The sequence below is a fragment of the Symphalangus syndactylus genome, chromosome 14 (genome assembly GCF_028878055.3).
Source record: "Symphalangus syndactylus isolate Jambi chromosome 14, NHGRI_mSymSyn1-v2.1_pri, whole genome shotgun sequence".
Taxonomy (NCBI): domain Eukaryota; kingdom Metazoa; phylum Chordata; class Mammalia; order Primates; family Hylobatidae; genus Symphalangus; species Symphalangus syndactylus.
In genome coordinates this window covers 109,611,643-109,629,772 of record NC_072436.2, presented here as the reverse complement: position 1 = coordinate 109,629,772, position 18,130 = coordinate 109,611,643, and the positions used below count along the sequence as shown (strand labels likewise).

General features: G+C 44.8%; 1 long non-coding RNA gene across 1 annotated transcript in view; it reads left to right on the top strand.

Moving 5' to 3' along the window:
• The first annotated feature begins 277 nt into the window (after positions 1-277).
• Positions 278-18,130, top strand: part of LOC134732380 (uncharacterized) — a 165,170-nt gene continuing 147,317 nt past the window's right edge. Inside the window, exons 1-2 of the long non-coding RNA XR_010115482.1 lie at positions 278-368; positions 1,970-2,141. This is a non-coding gene — a long non-coding RNA (uncharacterized lncRNA). The remainder of the gene's footprint in view (positions 369-1,969; positions 2,142-18,130) is intronic.

Genomic DNA, 18,130 nt, shown 5'->3' with positions numbered 1-18,130 from the left:
GGGTAGTTTGAAAGATGGATTTGGGAGCTGAGATGCTGTGTCTATTATGGATGTTGAGACAGAGAATCATGTTATCTAGATTTTGGGGAGAGTAGAAAACGTCATCTCGTCCCACAACTGCCGGGAGCCAGGCAATGGAGGATTTGAAATCAAGTGCCGCGACAAGCTGGAGTTACTCCTCCAAGCCACCAGGTGTCACTGGTGTGCCAAAGCGGCAACAAATCCAAGTTTTCCCGGTGGATGCGGACGCTGGAAACCAGCAATCCTGTTAGTTCCCCAACCTGGTTGCCCATCAGAATTCCTTGGGAAATTTAAATAATAATTTTTGGAAATCATTTCAGACCCACTGAATCAATCGAGGCCCAGAAGTGAGTATCTAAAAAAAATTGTTACATAGAAATAGTCATTATTTGGGATGTGTGTGCGGAGGGATTGCTGCTGTGTATTATATCTCTATTTAAATAAATGTCCCAGGTGATTCTGTAGTTGCAGCAGGTGTTTGGAAAAATGGAACCAATGTCTTTAACAAAGAAGAAGACTAATTTTCGAAGAGTTGAGGGACTTGCTTAATGCCCCCCAACACAGAGCCATGCTTAGAGGCTGGGCACCTCAACTCAAGTGGGGGGCCCTTCCCTCTAGGCAGGGCTGCAACTCCTAAAGTAGTTCCGGAGACTTCTGGGAAGTTTTGTGCCCTCCCTTGCACTTCCCCTCCCTGTCCCCACCAAGCCCAAAAGGCACATCCACAGAAGAACTGGTTTATTTGGCAGAATATAATCTTCTTATCCTCTCTAATAGCTCTCCTCCCACCTCATTCTCCAGAGCTCCCACATGCAGAGGTCTGATCCCCCTCCTCCAGGTGAGTGGTCTCCATGGGCAATTGGACAAAGCAGAATGGCCTACGCTCTGCCACAGCTAATGGGTTAACGTGTAACATTTATTGAGCATCTAGTACGTGCCAGGCACTTTCCCATCCAGTTGAATGTCATATCAACATTCTGAGGACTAGGAATTATTATTTCAATTTTCCAAATGAGGAAACAGGCTCAGAGAGGTGAAGAAACTCAATCAAGATCACAAAGCTCAGAAGTACAGAGATTCAAGCCCAGGTGTTTTTTTGAGATGGAGTCTTGCTGTGTTGCCAGGCTGGGGTGTAGTGGTGTGATCTCCGCTCACTGTAACCTCTGCTTCTCAGGTTCAAGTGAGTCTCCTGCCTCGGCCTCCCGAGTAGCTGCGACTATAGGCGTACACCATCACACCCGGCTAATTTTTGTATTTTTAGTAAAGATGGAGTTTCGCCATCTTGGCCAGGCTGGTCTTGAACTCCTGACCTCAAGTGAACCACCTACCTTGGCTTCCCAAAGTGCTGGGATTACAGGTGTGAGCCACTGTGCCTGGCCTCAAGTCAGGGCTTTTGGGCTTCAAAGCTGTATTAATCGTCATCATATGGGGTCCCCATAACTCTCCCATCACATCCAAAGAATTTCAGCTATTCTCACCTAGTTTAGAAACTAACCCACTCTCTGGGTTAAAAAAAAATAAAGTCTATGAGTGTCTTTTTCAGGTGAAAGTAAGATCCAGGGATATTATTTAATACTTTATAAAATTTCGTAAAATATTGAAGTTTGAAGGAAATAAACGATACAGCAAACTTAGTGCACAAATCATCACTTTTCTCTGCTGGACCTCAAAGAACTTTTAAATCAGAATTCTTACCTGGGAGTAGACCTTGGTGAGGTCAGCATTAGTGTTAATGAAGTCTTTCATGTTCTTGACATCCGAGACATTTTCCCGAGGATGGAGGTCAAGTCCGGGCATTTGTAATCAGTTGATAAAAGACGTGTGCACAGCCACATGGGACATTTATGAATATTATCAAATAACGATGTAGGGTATAATTAAGGTTGAGCTATTAAGTACTAATTAATTAAGCTGTCAGATTTTAATCAAGGAATTGACTGTTTCTGTATAGAGCTCTGATGGTTCCGCATCTTTGCAAAGCTCTGGAACCCTGATTTGCAAAGATTAACAAATTAAAAGGCCACACTTCAGCTATTATGTCCTCTGCAAGAGGCAATGAGCTTTTCTGCTTCCTGGAGAGTGTGGATCCAACAAATTTCTGATTCTTACCGAAAGCCAAAAAGGTAGGTGAGTGCTCTTGGATAGGCCCAGACCCAAAGGTTGTACTTAGGGTGGTCATTATTCAGATTTTTTTTAAAAATAATTTTTTGAGTACCTACTCTGTGCTTGAAAATACGTTATCTTGCTTTATCGTCAAAGCAACCCACTTTACAGAAGAGGAAACTGAGGTTTAAAGAGGGATTGAAACCTTCTCACTGTCCTGTAAATGAGGCCAAATGTCTTCAGGGGAGGAGCGGTAGGTTTGAGTTTGTTTTCCCTGAGACTGCACGGACTGAACTCTCTTTGCTTTTGATGGTACCATTGTAGCTTTTTCTTATTTATTTATTTGTTTATTTATTTATTTTTGAGACAGAGTCTTGCTGTGTTATCAGGCTGGAGTGCAGTGGCGCGATCTTGGCTCACTGCAACCTCTGCCTCCTGGGTTCCAGCAATTCTCCTGCCTCAGCCTCCCAAGCAGCTGGGATTACAGGTGCCTGCCACCATGCCTAGCTAATTTTTTGTATTTTTAGTAGAGATGGGTTTTCTCCATGTTGGCCAGGCTGGTCTCAAACTCCTGGCCTCAGGTAATCCACCCCCTTGGCCTCCCAAAGTGCTGGGATTACAGGCATGAGTCGCCGCATCCAGCCAGGGATGTTCTATTCTTAACCGCATTTTATAGACCAGGGCTCAGAGAAACCATGTGACTTGCCTGTAGTCCTATAAATTGTAAGTGGGCAGAGTTGGAATTTGGGTGCAGGTAAGCTGACTCCTTCACTGATGTACTATGCCACTTTTAAGGCATCAGGGTTTATGGAAGCAGAGATGTTGCAGCACAAGTTGATGACCCGGTGTTGACGTGCTGGGCTTCCTGCCTGTAGCTTGAGCGTTCCATCCCTTCAGAAAGGTCGCTGGGTCTAGCAGGGACAGTGTATCTTGCCCAACCTCATCTGCCTTGGAGGAGTCATCTGTTTTGTAGGCAGGATATGAAATGGACTTGGTTGGTGGGTTGGCTAGAGGGCCTTGCAAAGCGTGGAGATTGATTACATGCTGCGTGTTGGCTTCTTGGCAAGAGTGGTCCCATGCTTCGGCATTTGGTCGGTTGAAGTGAAGGCTGGCAAGTGGAGCTCTTTACATGAATGATCTCATTTAGCACTGTAAGGTCAGTGCTGCCACTGACCTGGAGATGGGGAAATGGAAGCTCCAGCAGGCTGACTGATTTGTGTCTGATCACACAACATCTATGTTGTGAAGAATAAGCTCTTGATGGGACAGGCCTTTGGGATCCATCCCTGTGGGCAGGAGAACCACAAGAGGAAGCCGCGGTTTTGCACGATTTGCCCTCAGTAGTTGTGAACAGGGTGGGAGAAGGGAGGTGATGAGCTAAGGAGGAATATGAACAAAAGGGAGCAACAGAAAAGAAAGTCATTATAATAATCATCATCATAATTATGCCAGTTCTCCTTGTCCTCTCCCTGGAATCCCTGTGACTCCCCTACACCCAACACAGTGGCCCTTTCTGGAGAAATCTGGGACCACAGCATCTGTCATCCTCAGAGTAATCATTAGAAAAGAACAGCAGTTATCTTTAAAGCCAATGGAAGCAAACACACCAACATTTAAGGAAATGTGTCTGCATTTAATACTTTGTTTCTTTAATGGAGCCAAAAGAATGCCAAGATTTACGCGTTTTAGGATTCCTAATTGAATCGTGTAAGTGGAAAACGCGAGCCCTGGGAATCTTTGGAAAAACGGGCAAGAGGTTTGTCAACGTCAGGTTGCCGAGCCGGCTTCCTTCCAGGACAGCTTGGTGCCTGCGCTGGTGAGTCTCCTGCACTGGGGCGTGTCTGTGCCGGCTAATTTCCTTCCGGGACAGCGCTGTTCTGCAGGAAAACTCTAAGAAACAAATGAAAACAAAACAGTCTTTTTGGCTGTTGGAAGGTGGTGCATCTGAGTCTTCTGTCCCTGCCCCATCTGACTGCCAGGGGTGTAGTTTCCTGAGATTTTGAAGCACTGGGCAAGGAGTCAAGGCCTTGGTGCTTGAATCTTGACTCTGCTATGTTCTAGCCATGTGACTTTGCATGAGTTACTAAACCTCTCTGAGACTCAATGCCTAATTCTGTTAAAATGGAGAGCATTGTTTAAGGGTTGTTACAGGTTGAATTTTTTTTTTCCTCTAAGAAGATGTATTTAGCCCTTGGGACCTGTGAATGTGACTTTGTTTGGAAACAGCGTTTTTGCAGATGTAATTAAGATGAAATTATACTGAAATAGGATGGTCCCTTAATCCAATAGAACTCGTGCCGTTATATGAGGAGAAGAGACACAGACACATGGGGGGAGGCAGCCATGTGGAATGGAGGAAGAGACTGGAGTGATGCTTCCACCAGCCAAAGAACACCTGGGGCTACTGGAAGCTGGAAGAGGTAAGAAGACTCCTCTCCTGACACGGAATCAACCCAAATGCCCATGAATGATAGACTGGATAAAGAAAATGTGGTACATATACACCATGGAATACCATGCAGCCATAAAAAGGAACAAAATCATGTCCTTTGCAGGGACATGGATGAAGCTGGAAGCCATTATCCCCAGCAAACTAATGCAGGAACTGAAAACCAAACACTGCATGTTCTCACTTATAAGTGGGAGCTGAACAATGAGAACACATGGACACACGGAGGGGAACAACACACGCTGGGGCCTGTCGGGCGGGGGATGAGGAGGTGGGGAAGAGCATCAGAAAAAAATAGCTAATGCATGCTGAGCTTAATACGTAGCAGACGGGTTGATAGGTGCAACAGAGCATATGACACACATTTACCTATGTAACAAACCTGCACATCCTGCACATGTACCCTGGAACTTAAATCAAATCAATCAAATAAAAAGAAGATGCCTCTCCTGGAGGCTTCAGACGGAGTATGGCTCTGTTGTCACCCGATTTAGGGCTTCTCGCCTCCAGAGCTATGAGAGTAAATTGCTGTTGTTTTAAGACATCCAGTTTGTGTTACTTTGTTATGGCATCTTTAGGAAACGCATACAAGGTGGATGACTTTAAGGACTCAAAGGACCTATTTCAGTGCCTGGCAAGAGTAGATATCCAGGAAATGTATGTTTTCCCTTTCCTTCATAGCTTTTGGGGTCCTGCAATGTGAAGGAAGAGAGACAGGGTGATGTAGTGGTTTAAATCACACTCTAGAATGGGCTTGCTGCGGCTTTTATTCTAGCTCCACCACTTGCTTTGTGACTTTAGGTAGTTGTTAGACCCTTCTTGTCTCAGTTCCAAGAAAGAGAAAAGCAGCCCCTTACGTCCAGGAGCTGGCCTGGTACTATCGACAAGGGGTTGGAGTTGCTAGGAGCTGCCTTGGCACTCACAGGTAGACCCTGGTGTTGTGTTGAGCATAAACAATTTCGCAGAATGCCAACATCAGAAAAGGCCACTCTGTAACAATGATAGGTCAAGATGAAAACAAGATCATTTTGTAATCATGTCCATGTACAAGCTAAACATGAGCATTGTCCAAACCACAAAAATGACCAAACAATCCCTTCTCTTGGCTAATGGGAGTAACCTCTGTTTCTTTACCACATCACAGCTTTGGCTGTGCCTCATTCCTCACACCTTCTAAAGGAGATTTATCAAAATAGAATTACTCCCACTTCATGACAGTATCCAATCGAGAACAAAGCCCTGCTTCCTTAAACTCTTCCTAAAATCACCTAACACGAACCCAAATAAGCCTTTCGAACACCCCTTTACTGAGATGCCCCATGACTCTCCAGGGTGTGTGCTCTCCCTCATTGCAATGAGTCCATAATCCTAACTTGTGTAATGGCAGGTGTGACTCTGGTGGTCTTTGTTGACTGTCAGATGGGGAATAAAACAGACCGATCTCCCTAGGGTGCAGTGGAGGTCACAGAGTTAGCATATTGCTTTGAGCAGTGTCTCCTGCATGTTGAGTAGTGGATAAATGTCTGCTAGAATTAGCATTTTTGCAGACTGACACTCAGCATCCATTCCCTTTGCTTTCGATAACAGTATTCCACATTTTCTTGGGGAGCTATCTTTCCTCTATTCTCATGCCATGTGCTTTGGTTCTGATTGAGCCATTCCCATCTCTGGGAGTAGACATGTGACTCAGGCCTGTCCAATCAGCATGTTCCATCCCCTGACTGTAGTGATTGGTTCAGGGGGAGCATGTGGCACTAGTTGGTCCAATCAGAGCGTGTCCTGGGACTTATGTGGAACTCAGGGTAATGGCTTCTTGTTTTTCTAGTAGTGGTAAGAGGATATGGTCAGGGTCTGTGAGGGTCACCAAGAGGAGCCCAAAAAATGAGGCTGGTGAAATGGAAGGCATACCGTTTATGGATCTTAAGTCTCATGCCCTATAAAATGGGGTGGGGATGGTGTCCTTTAAGAGATATTGCTATAGAGCAGTAGTTTCCTGGGTGCCAATATGGGTAATTTAAATCTTACTATGGAAAGGAGGAGGCAAAATACGCTGCATATTTTTCGGTTCCAGCAGTGGTGTGTTTTGTTTTAAAATGGGGTGAGCCTGCTGCTTTGCTATGACCTTGCTATTGGTTGGTCTCTGAAGCTCAAACCTGCAATTTAGGCTTTCCCTTGTATCCTGGAAGTCACCATCGTACAGGAGAGGTCACTACATGGTCTCAGCCACCAAGCACAGTTATCCAGAAGAGATAGCAGTTAAGGTGTGAGAGTGGCCTGCCCTGTGACCAAGGTGGACGATGGGGAGGGATGAGAGGCAGGCATCTTCTCTTCCTTGCTCAGCTGGACCAAGCAAATTGAGGCCTCTGGCTGCCCTCCATGGAGTTGAATGCAGCCATGTGGTACAGTGGATGTAGTTAGGTTTCAGAGTCAGAAAGACATGGGGTACAAACCCTCTTATGGCTGTGTGACTTGGGGGAGACTCACTTCCCTTGTTGGAGCTTCTGTTTACTCATTGACAGAATGAGAAAGACCACAGTGTCAATATTATAGCACAGTCGCCATAAGTAGTTTTTACGTTCTGTCTGCATCAAAATCCTTCAATTGGACACAGTGTGCTTCTCAATTGGGGTCACACAGCAGGATACTGCAGTTCGAGACTAGATTAGAGGTTCTCAACCTGAGGTGATGTTGCCCCTCAGGGGATATTGGGCAGTGTTTGGAAACAATTTTGATTGTCACAGCTAGGATGGGAGTGGTGCTTGCTGCTGGCTGGGATGCTGCTAAACATTTTACAATGCACAGGACAGCCCCTCACAAAAATGAATGACTCCAATGTCAATAATACTGAGCTTGGAGTCCCCGGACAGGGGGGAAAGGAGATGCATCTTCTTGTGTTGTCAGTTTTCCTCGATGGTAGAATATTTACTTTTTAATTTTTTTTTTTTTTGAGATAGGATCTCACTGTGTTGCCTAGGCTGGAGTGCAGTGCCATGATCTCGGCTCAGTGCAACCTCTACCTCCCAGGTTCAAGTGATTCTTGTGCCTCAGCCCCCCAAATAGCTGGGATTACAGGCGTGAGCCACCGTGCCTGGATAATTTTTTTGTATTTAAAGTAGAAATGGGATTTCACCATGTTGGCCAGACTTATCTCAAACTCCTGGGCTCAAGTGATCCACCTGCCTCGGTCTCCCAAAGTAATGGGATTACAGATGTGAGCCACTGTGCCCAGCCAGTGGTAGAAATTTTAAAACATCATATTTATATTACAACAAATGCAAATATCTTATGGAGGAAAGAGCAGTATTTGCCTGACTTTTTATGAAAACCTGATATTTACAAAAATTACACTCTGGGTGGACTGCTTTGAGCTCTGCTAACTTGCTTTTCTACCCTTTGTGACTCAGAGTTCTGTGAAAGCTTCCGTCCTAGGGTTGGACTCCAAATCCATAATATAGCCTGGGGGTCTTCCACACTCAGACCTTTGCTTCCCCTCCTGCCTTGCATCAGAAATATTCTCTGGTCCATCCACACCAAGCAAGAATGGCGAGTAACATGTTTACTATGGGCCAGCTAAGCGTTTTACAAACATTTTCTCCTTCATTCAAACTACCAGGAGTGCCTTCAAAAACAGACATGGACGTTTTTGCCTTTGAGCTTGAAAGTCCTCCACGTTCCCTTTTGCAATCACTCCTACTCACCCCTGAAAACTGCATTCCGGCAAACTCTCCTCTGTCAAGCAGTTAAGAGCATAAACCCTGAATCCAGCTGCCTATCTAGGTTTGCATCCTCCTCTGCCTCTTACGTGCTGTGTGTTCTTGAGCAGGTTGCTTCATTTCTCTGTGCATCAGTTTCCTTTTAAAAAATGGGGTGATGATAATATTTACCTCACAGCATCGAAGATTAAATGAGATAATGAGAGTGTGCGAAATAGTACTTGGCACATAATAGGTGCCCAATGAGTGTTAACTATTCCTATTATTACTTGACTTTCTTTGACCTCTCCCCCATCACCATCCTATCGCACCTGCTGGGAACTGGGTCTCACAGGGTATTTCTGGATTTATTAGGAGGTATTCATAAGAGTTTGTAGAAGGAAAGAATGTGATATAGATATGTAGTAGCCACATTTTATAGGATTGGTTGCTAAACTCAGCAAGCAAGCAAACAAACAGACAAAACAACCCAACCCCAAACAAACTTCTGAGCTCCATGTAAACAGATTCTGCTGCCACTGAGGAAATTCTGTTATGGTTTTCCTGGGCAGATTGAGATTCTAGATAGTGTTTGGAGGCTTTTAAGAATTTAGACTAATAAGGGGTCTTAGCTAATGATAAGGAAGGAGATCAGGCTTGGGAACTCCACCCTGGGCAACTCTGAAATGACTGGCCCTGGAGCTGGCAGAACTCTGGAAGTCCAGGTTCATTAGTTCTGTCTGCCCAGCAATGATGGCAGCAGTAGGAATAATAATCTCTCGTATTTACAGAGGGCTTTACTCGTTCTCATTTCCTCCCTCTCTTGCTCTGTGCAGCCATTGCATGGTGGAGTTTATAGTATTACAGATCTGTCCTGGCTGGTTGTCTGACTTGGCCAAACCTCTTCACTTGTTTGAGCCTCATTTTCCTAATTTATAAAATGGAGGCTAATACTACTTATCTTATGGGTTGTTGTAAAAAGTGAGGTTTAGATCAGAAGAGGCAAAGAGTTGGTGGTGGGCTGTTAAATCAGCTCTTTGAAACAAAAGCCCTGATGTGTAATGTTTGTCAATTTCCAAGGTATACACACTCCTTCCATGGTGGATTCCAAGCAGCCAATGTCACATCATTGAGTAGATTTGAGAAGAGACATTTGCCATCTACTTTTCTGTGCAGCTGTGAGCTGGCTCCAGCACATTCTGTTAAACGTCTTGCACTAACTCTCCTTTATTAGTCAGTGGCTTCCTGACATGGTGTTGAGAAAGATTCTGAGGCTGTGTCTGGGAACAGAGGAAGGGTGTAATTAAATTCATTATGTCTGTCTGCCATGGCTGATGGAGGAGAGATGGCACATATATGTAGGGACTTATTATCCCTGGATTTTTGAGACTGTATGCAAAGGTCCTTTCAGGGTTTGACACCCAGTAGGCATTCAACCAATGGTACATATTGCAACTGGGCAAGGAGACAAGGATCATTTCTTGTTTTTCTTACATTAACACTTGATGAACACACAGGCAGCAGTTAACTGTACCAAGGGTTGATAAGTGCTACAGAAGCACAAGGCAGTGTGGTGTAAAGGACAAAGGTTGGGCTTTATGACCTGGGCTGGTATTCTAGCCCATTAGTCAAGCGACCTTGGGAAAAATGGCTCATCCTCTCTGATACTCAGTTTTCTCACCCACAAAAAGGAGACATTACTGGAGAGATTGAATATTACATCCATTAAAATGAAGCGTGGGACCTGTTGCTGGTGTGTTTTGTAAGTGGTGGTTTCCTTTGCCCTGTTCACATTGAGGCTGCAAGTGGATTGTTGACCCACGGCCAACTCAGCACCATAAACCCTGAAAATCCTGGGAATGATTTCCAAGCAGCAGTAAAACTCAGAATCACTCACACAACTTCTTGTCCCACTTAAAATTTTCCCTGAGTTACTCTTTTCCTTTTGCAATTAGAACCAAGAATAAAATGGAAAAAAGTGCTACCTACCCAAACTCTGCAGGTAAATATCCATAAGTAGTTCAAGCCTAGGAACAGCCTTCAATGACGGACAGGGCGGTTTTGTTTTTGCCACGTGCAGGGTTCATTATAATCCTTGGAAAAGCAGGTTCCCAGAGAAATGCTGATACAGCTTGTCTCTGTGTTGCTATGATACATGCAAAGCATCACACACAATTAGATCCTGAAATACAGACCCAAGTTTTTAATTACTGAGTTCCTGCCTGTCTTGCAGGGGAGCTTTGGTCACTGTGTACTGATAAGTGCTGCCTTTTGTTTTATTTCCTTTGTGGATAACAAGACTAATTGATCCCCACAGTTTGGCTTCTTTTTATTTGGAAGATGTAGGCAGGAACTTGGGCTCAAGTTGAGGAGCCAGTTCCTCCATGAAACAGACTCTCAGGAGGGCAGTGAGGGGCAGGCAATGAGGGGTGCAAGATTCGAGCATGCAAAGGCGGAGTGGCACTCACCGTTAATTCTGTGTGTCTTTATAGAAGTCACTTAACTGCTCTGGTTACGATGAGGACTTTTTCCTTGGCTGATTTGATCAAGGGGTCTATGGTTGTGCCTTTGGGACGCTAGTGCACACATAAATCACACGGGTGGGCGGTGTCCTGATAAATGCAAGATTCTAAGTGAGTTGGTCTAAGGTGAGGGCTGAGACTCTGCATTTCTGTCTAACAAGTACCTGGCTGATGCCAATGCTGCTGGTTTCTGACCCAGTCTGTACTTTGAGTAGTTGAAAGGAGCATGAAATCAGTTTGGAAAGTTATTGTACCTTGCAAGGCGTTTTATATGGAAAACACAAACACAGAAATTTCATCAGCTGCCCAGCTAGATAATGCTTACTGTGTACCTTGGAAATACCCAGTGGTGCACTAGGATTGGAGGCAGCGACCTGGATTGTAACTCACTGATGTCTCTGGGCAGTAAAGGGAATAGACAGTAAGGGCATTGGCCCCAGAAAGACCTGAGTTGGAGCCCTGGCTCTGCTCTTTTATGGATGTGTGATCATAAACAAGTCAGCTCACTTGTCTTGGCCTTAGTTTCTTTGTCTGTTACATGGGTATGACATTACCATCCCAGGGTGGGTTGAGAGGTTAAGCAAGATAAAAAGTGTAGTGGCTGTCCCAGTGCCTGGCTCATGGTAGACCCTCCTTCAGCACATGTCACAGGTGCACACTGCTTGAGAGTCCCCACCCTCTGTGACCCTGGTTCCTCAGGTCAGGGCTCAAAGGGGAGGAGGTGATGGCATCTCCAAGGCAGCCTATAGCTCTCACAGCCTTGGTCCAGGATGGAGTGATCTGACTCTCCAGGGACCTTGCAGGCTGTTCCTCCTAAGTCAGCAGAAAGGGCTGCAGTGATGACAGCCCAAGCCTATCCCGAGTCTCATTATCCACCCCAACATTCCTGCCAGCCGTCAGCAGGCTCCACTCCCATGAATACCAGTGACGCTTGCACCAAGGCCAGTAGCCTTTGAGATTCCTGAGTCAGAAAGACCTAGGTCTTAAACCTCATCCAAGAGCCTCGGTCTTCTCATCTGTAGAAGGAGGTTTATCTTGCCTGCCTTGCAGAATCATGTGAGGATCAGAGGGGATCATGGTGAAAATCAGAGCAGCTCCCTCCTTCCATCCGCAGCACTGGGATCAGAGCTTTGCATGGAGCATTTGAGTCCAGGCCTGAGACCCCCACAAGCATTAGTCTCATTAAACTGCCCAGTTTACAATAGAGGGAGCTGAGGCTCAGAGAGGTTAAGTAACATGCCTGAGGGCACCCAGCTGGTGAGGGGCAGAGTCAGGATTTGAATCTAGAAGCCCAACTCCTGGGAGTTAGAAAACCCAGCAGCTAGGTACTATTGGCTCCCAATTTGTTTTTTTCCAGAATCTAACATGGGAGTGACAGGCAGGGCTGGGCTGGGGTGGAAACAGTACCACTGCTTGATGTGGGAATTAACACATGTAAAGGCATTGTTTTTGATGACTTTGTGTCTGGGTCCTCTGGGCTTATTGTTACATGGTCTCTCCAACATGTTTTAATCAAACATTATGGTTGTGTGATCATAAGCAAGTCAGCTCACCTGTCTTGGCCTTGCTTTCCCTATCCCTTAAATGGAATGATGTCGCCCTCCCTCTATGGTCAGAGGGTTAGTAACATGATGGATATAAAGGACCTACTGGTCAAGGTATTATGTTAGCAGCTGAAGAATATGCTCAGTGCATGTCTGTGCTCCCTGTGCCTGCCCTCCACTAGACCCTGACTCTCCAAACTCTCCTTCCTTATATGTGTCTGAGATAGCCTGGGCATAGTTAGGGTTTCAACATTTGGAAGGTGTCATATTATTTGAGCAGCAAGACCTGTGCCCAGGGTGTCTCCCGTCCTGACTGTAGCCTGTGTTGTCAGAGAGAAAGATTCTGGGGCCCTGTCAATCTTTCTAGCATGAAAGAAAAAAGTCCTTAAGACAGTAGGGCTGTGGACAGGGCAGGCAGGATGATGGGCAGCTGCAGAAGTCAGCTCGCTCTGCAGCCAGTCTGTGAGGCAGCAGCTACAGTTTCCTAATGTTAAGGAGGCCCGACTTCCTGGAGTGCCACTGTGCATTGCAGCAAGTCATGACTAACAAAGCTGTCAGGGGGAAGGGCTTGTTTCCCCCAGCACACAGGTCTCACCAGCTCAAGACTGGTCACTACAGTTGTGCCTTTGCTCTAGGCACATGGCCTCTGAAACACCCTGAGGAACCCCCAGGCAAGGAATATATAATATCCATGTCTCTGGGAGTTGGGTGAGGGTGCCTTAGGCCAGTATGTGGAGGAGCTGGGGTGCAGGAAAGAGAACAGAAACTTGGAGACTGACACCAAGCGGCTTAAAGCTCTCTGGCCTCAGCTTCCTCACCTGTAAAATGGGACCAAACACTTAGATTCAGAGAGGCAGTGTCATAGAGGGCAAGAGCCTGGCAAGTCTGAATTTGTATCTTGGCTTAGCCACTTGGAAGCTGTGCACTCCTGGGAAAATTCCTTCACCTTTCTGAACCTCAGGTTGTTTTTCTGTAAAAAGAGGGCTAATGATGGTACCTAGACCTCATACAGTTATTATGCAGGTTAAAATAATTAAAATAATGCGTGTAAAATGCTTAGCCTATTGCATGGCAAACAGTGAATATTTTTTCCTCTTATTCATGAAGTTGTTCATTTATTCCTTCCAGGTGCTGGGAAGGGGCTGGGGATGCAAAAGCAAAAAGATCAACAACAGTTGAACAGACATTTCAAGAGTTTTTGGGAGAATTAGCTGAGAAATGCATGTGAAGGACCCGGCTCCTGTGCTCAGGAAGCCCTAAGGGTCAGTTGAGGCAAGTCTCTGTATGCTCATCCATTCCTATCCCCTGACAAACTAATAATAATAACAAGATATCTGTGCCAGGTATTGTTAGAAATGTTAGTTCACTTAATTTTATGATATAGAAGGTGTATATTATTATTATCCTCATTTTGTAGATGAGGAAACTGAGTCACAGGGAAGTTAAGTAACTTGCCGAAGGTTAACACAGCTATTGGATGGCAGAGCCAGGATTATAAAGCAGGTAGTCTGGTTCCCAGGTCCTTGCTTTTCACTGCTCCACCAGACAGCTTCCTAGGATGGCAGGCTGGGCTCTTGACCTTGCTTTCCATGCCCATCTCCCATCCACTGGCTACAAGGTTCATGCTGCCCCCAGATTGAAGCATTAAGAGATGCCTTCTCCAACTTGAGTCAGCTCAACTCAGCTCAGCTCAGCTCAACTCAGCTCAGCTCAGCTCAACTCAGCTCAGCTCAGCTCAGCTCAGCTCAGCTCAGCTCAGCTCAACTCAACTCAACTCAACTCAGCTCAGCTCAACTCACTTCAGCTCAGCTCAGCTCAACTCAATTCAGCTCAGCTAAGCTCAGCTCAACTCAATTCAGGTCAGCTCAACTCAGCTTGGGTAAGCCCAACTCAACTGGACTCAAGGGAAGTCAGCTCAGCTCATCTCAACTCAGCTCAACTCAGCTCAGTTCAGCTCAACTCAGTTCAGCTCAACTCAGTTCAGCTCAGCTCAGCTCAGCTCAGCTCAACTAACTTCAGCTCAACTCAGCTGAGCTCAACTAAGTTCAGCTCAACTCAACTCAGCTTTGCTCAGCTCAACTCAGCTGAACTCAACTAATTCCAGCTCACCTCAACTTGGTTTAAATGAACTCAACTTGGCCCACCTCAACTGAACTCAGCTCAATTCAGTTGAACTCAACTTGACTCAACTCAGTTCAGCTCAACTCAGTTCAAGCAGAACATGTACGAGGGGATCCTCAGACATGAGTGAGTACAATGAATGATGAAAAATTTGGGGTCTATATTATATGCTTGTTTCATTCCCATTGGCCGGATGGGAATCTCGTCTCCCTCATTCATGTAAAATAATACCAAGACATTATATGAGTACGCTGTTGTACAGTTTACAAAGCCCTTTTACATATGTAGCTTATTTATAACTACGTTTTCTAAGCCAAGCCAGCTTCGAGGTAAAAAATGGGAGGGACTATATGCAGGACAATTAACAATAATACCTACTATTAACTGGGCAGCTACTATGTGCCAGGCACAGTGCTGGGTACTTAACAAGCATAATCTTGTTTAATCTGGCAACCTGGGAAGTGAGATTATTCTGCTCATTTTACAGATGAAGGAACTGAAGTGTGGAGAGGCTGAGTAGCTTTTCCAAGTCACAAAGCTATAGGAGGTGGAATGGTTGGCTTTCAAAGGCTGTATCTTTCTGCAGTTCCACCCTACTCCAAAGGGCTCACCACTATCTAGGGAAACCAGTCTCCATGTCTCTTTTAGACATTAGGGCTCAGAGGACAAAGGATGACCAGAGTTATATCTTTCCACTACTTGTGGGCCAAGAGCTAAAGGAACTGCAAGCTCCATGCCATAAAGGTTATGAAAGAGTGAACTTCTGGAACTCCCACTTTATGGACCTAGTATGATTTCAGTCCTTAACTAAACATATCCTTGCTGAGCTGACACAATGCCTGCAATCTTCGATTCTCACTGATGGCTGTCTTATAGTTTGGGCTGGAAAAACCATTGCAGTGCCTCTACCTCAACCTCCTTGTTTTCAGATGTGCAAACTATGGCCACAAGAGACAAATCCTTAGAGCAAGGTAGATGAGAGACCAGAGCTCAGGCCTCTAGCGTTTGCTGGGGTTAATTAAGTCAAAAGCCTGAGAAGGAAGGAGGATTGAAATTTGGCTCTTAAAAATGAACATCAATCACATTATTGATCCTTTCTTCTTTTCCTTTTTCCTCTTTGTGTTTGGGATTCCTGGATCCCAAAGCCTGCTTGCTGCAGGCTTCACACACAATAAAAACCATGTTAATTAAAGTGCCAACTTACATCAAAAAGGAGACCTTGTTGTGGAAAGGGTGGAACCCAACAAATGAGCCTAGAAATGGTGTTCTGCTGAGGTGGGGCTCTATCAAATCAAAAGGGAGATGGATTTTGCTGAGAATGGATGTTCAAGAGCCCATTCATTTTTTCTCTTTTGTCTAGATTCAAATTCTCATTTCTGCTATTTTGAGGTGTTCTCTATGAGAAGTGCCGTCGCTTAGTGGCTTGGTGGAGAAGCCATTTCAGTGTCAGATTAGAATTACTTGCTCACTATTGATGGTGTAACCTTGGCCATGGCTCTTTGCTTCACCAAGCCTCATTTTCCTCATTTGAATAGTAATTCTCAATATGCTGGGGTTTCAGAAGGATTAAATGAATACATGAGAACCAGCATTACTCAACAGTTGGTTATTTATTATTATTATTGTTTTGGAGGGGTAATGTCTCAGTCCATTCAGGCTGCTATAACAGAACACCATAGACTGGGTAGCTTATAAATGACAGAAGTTTATTTCTTACAGCTCTGGAGGCTGGGAAGTCCAAGATCAAGGTAGATTCAGTGTCTGGTGAGGTCCCACTTTCTGGCTCATAGTGCCATCTTCCTGTGCCCTTACATGATGAAAGGGTAAAAGATTTAGCATCTTTTATAAGGACACTAATCTCATTCATGAGGGCTCCACCCTCATGACGTAATCACCACCCACCTCCAAATAACCTCCCCACTAAGACTTAGGTTTTAAAATATGAATTTTGGTGTGACACAGAAATGTAGTCCATTGCAGGGGGCACCTTGAGCTATAGAACAACTTGATGGCTGCAGAACAGGCTTTTCTGTTGGAGGATATTATTGACTAGTTACCTCCTGTCTCTCAAATTATGATACATTCTTTCTCTGCTGGGCCATCAAACAATTTTGTGGAATTTCAGGCCCCACGGTGCCTTAACTGGAGTCATATTTATCAGTGAGCAGGCCTGAAATGATGCCATATGCATAAAGCAGATGCTGCAGATGTTCTTTCACCTTGCACCATACTTTTTCCTGTGGCCACTTTGTAGCTGGAAAGTAGGAACGCTACTTTCTGCTGTTTTCAGAGGTTAGAGCTCTTTCAGCTCTTGGCTCATGGGTGATGAGTGGTCCTCTCTCTGGCGAACCCAACAGTGTCTCTTTGTTTTTCTGTTTGCTCAGCTACTCTGATCATGCACAGAAGTTACAGATTTAGCATGTGGCTACAGGAATTGGCTTTAAGAGCCAGACAGAGCTCAGTTTGCATTCTAGCTCTCCAGCTCCACCTGTGTAATCTTGGTTAATATGTAACTTTTCAGAGCCCATTCTCTCCATGATTAAATGTGGTAGAGTAGTCCTGTCTTCCTTACAGCATTGTCACAAAGAATAAATAAAGTTAATTTCAGACAAGTATTTAGTTTAGGGCCCACATGTTAGCTGTTATAACAATAATAATAATATATATATTTACAAAAAACACTATTTTTAACTGTTACTTCACCTATGTTGATGAAATTCTCTGAGATAAAACACAAATTGCTCACAAACAAGGTATCCAAAGTAAAATTCCTCATTCTCCATTTGCCTTGGGACAAAGGGCAAAAAGAGCTTACTCTGCCATTTTCCTCATTCAATAAAGAAGATTCAAGTGGGCCAACTTTTTCAGATAGGATGGTAAGTATCATTAGTATGAGAAACCAGCAAAGAATACCTATCAACCCCCTTGGCTTGGTGTTTGAGACCTTCCATGATCTGGCTTTCACCTCTCTTTTGGCCTCCTTTTCCTCTGCTCCTACTCATAAGCATGCAGGGTTAGTTTGGCGAATGGCTTCACACTTTGCCATCTCTGTGCCTTTGACCATGTTGCTGCTTCCCTCAGGAAAACTGCTCCATGCCTCTGCATTCATAAATCCAAACAGACACACCCTTACTTTTTCTGTGTCTTGCCTTCTCACACATAAGGAACATCTGTTATATTGGCCTTGTTAAATAATCATCTCACTAGTTTTGACAACACTCCTTCCCATTGGAGTAAGGATAGGGTTCGCTATGATCTCCAGCTTACTGGGATAGTCTCATTCAGAGCTTTCCATTCCTGTAGCAGCAGAAAAGGGGAAGAGTGGAAGAGTGGAATGAGAAAAAGGGGACACTTCTCACTGGAGTCAACTCTTTTTAAGGAGCCTTCCTGTAAGTCCCTCTTCCTCCCTTTCTGCCCTTATCTCTTTACATCTCATTGGTCAGAATGTGGTCATGTGGTTATGCCTCGCAAGGGAGTCTGGGAAATGTAGTCTTTTAGCTGAGAGATCAATGTAGTTTCTCATACTAGCAAATAAAAGGACATCAAGTAGGCACTAGTGTTTATGTCACTGTCCCCTTGAACTCACCTACCACATAAATAGCCAGGGCAGTGATGAAGGTTGGGTAGAGAGTTTAATTTGAGAAGAAAGCACTGAACTTCAGTGCTGATATGCCTTTCCTA